The 225-nt window shown below is 44.4% G+C and overlaps 1 protein-coding gene across 1 annotated transcript in view; it reads right to left on the bottom strand.

The window, feature by feature from the left end:
* The window catches only part of LOC119411049 (protocadherin Fat 3), a 62,426-nt gene that overhangs the window by 50,434 nt on the left and 11,767 nt on the right, over positions 1 to 225 (bottom strand). The window lies entirely within an intron of this gene.

Here is a 225-nt window from a genome sequence, read left to right as displayed (position 1 = left end):
TTCTTATTTAAAATAAATTATTTTAAATTATTTAGCACCTGCTGCACCTTTGTGCTGCCCATACTGCAGGATAAACTTCCTGCTGCAGCTGATCAGCTGACCATCTGATTTCCGTGCAGAGAGGAGAAGTGGGCGTGGCCAAGAGCGCTTGCAGGTGGCAAAGAGCAGAGGAGGCAGAGAGCTGATGTCATGACATGCTGTCTCTTTTAGAACATTTAGAGTTTA

The sequence above is a fragment of the Nematolebias whitei genome, chromosome 6, assembly GCF_014905685.2.
Source record: "Nematolebias whitei isolate Nwh7 chromosome 6, NemWhi1, whole genome shotgun sequence".
NCBI classification, from domain to species: Eukaryota; Metazoa; Chordata; class Actinopteri; order Cyprinodontiformes; family Rivulidae; genus Nematolebias; species Nematolebias whitei.
Note: the sequence above shows the minus strand (reverse complement) of the source record. Positions and strands in the feature narration are given on the sequence as shown.